The 1119-nt window shown below is 33.8% G+C and overlaps 1 protein-coding gene across 1 annotated transcript in view; it reads left to right on the plus strand.

Moving 5' to 3' along the window:
• The window catches only part of LOC102676853 (muscle LIM protein Mlp84B-like), a 19304-nt gene that overhangs the window by 4418 nt on the left and 13767 nt on the right, over nt 1-1119 (plus strand). The gene's annotated exons all lie outside the window — the stretch shown is intronic.

Here is a 1119-nt window from a genome sequence, read left to right on the forward strand (position 1 = left end):
CAACCATCGACCAAGCCCAATGATTCGACAGCAATTGCTCCTCCTCTCGATACGATAAATCGTATCAGAAAGAATGAATTGGAAGACACACGAACACACTTAAAGGCAGCCTACTAAGAAACCCAAGGACGGAGAGCATGCGTCTGCGTACATGTGCATTACAGCATCACGACTGTGTAAAATTATCGTGTTCCCTTTTAGGACTTTATTTTTTTTTTTTTTTTCTTCCTTTCTCTCCCTTATTATTTATAAATTTTCATTTACTTCTTTTTATTTTTCTTTTTATGCGCCATTCAGCATTTCTCCGATTTCAATCCTCCTTGTTTCGTTTCTCTCTGTCTCTTTCTCTCTCTCTTTTTTTTTCTTGGTTTCGTTAAGTTTTAGTCAGTTTTTTTTTTCTCTTTTTGTAATCCCTCTTTCGATTGATCTGATCCCTGATCCCTTTTCCCCTGAGCCCCTTATGTGATCCCTTCGTCGTCCATCGGCACCGACTACGATGATAGTGATGATGATGATGATGATGATGATGATGATGATGATGGTGATTGCGATGCTATGACGACGACGACGACGACGACGACGTTATAATCATCGATTAATTAACTGTGTTTTAATCTAGTCGACTTCTCTCTCTCTTTTGTCACGTTTAACTACTACCCACGTTTTTTCTGGTTTTCTCTCTTATCTTCTCACCCGTTTTCTTTTTATTGTCTATATATATATATATGTATATATATATACTTTCTTTTTCCGTTCTCTTTGTTTTTTAGATTTATTTTACTTTTTCGTTCTCTCTCTTTTTTTTCTTTTTCCTTTTATTTGTCTTCCATTTTGTTCTTTCTCTTGTTTTTTTTTCACTTTTGCCCTTTTGTGAAACGATTAAGAGCGGTCGTTTTCGTATATATATATACAGTTACACACTATTATATATATATATATATATGTATATATATATATATACTCTTTCTCGTTTCTTTTATGCGATTATTACATTACGTTACGCTAGTTTATAGAATCATTTGTACCATCTGTAATAAGTGCCATTAAAAGACTTTAAAAAGGGAAAGAAAAAAAAAAAAAAAACAGAAGAATCTGGTCTTCTTCATTGACACAACTGCT

This window comes from Apis dorsata, unplaced genomic scaffold, assembly GCF_000469605.1.
Source record: "Apis dorsata unplaced genomic scaffold, Apis dorsata 1.3 scaffold_73, whole genome shotgun sequence".
NCBI lineage: Eukaryota > Metazoa > Arthropoda > Insecta > Hymenoptera > Apidae > Apis > Apis dorsata.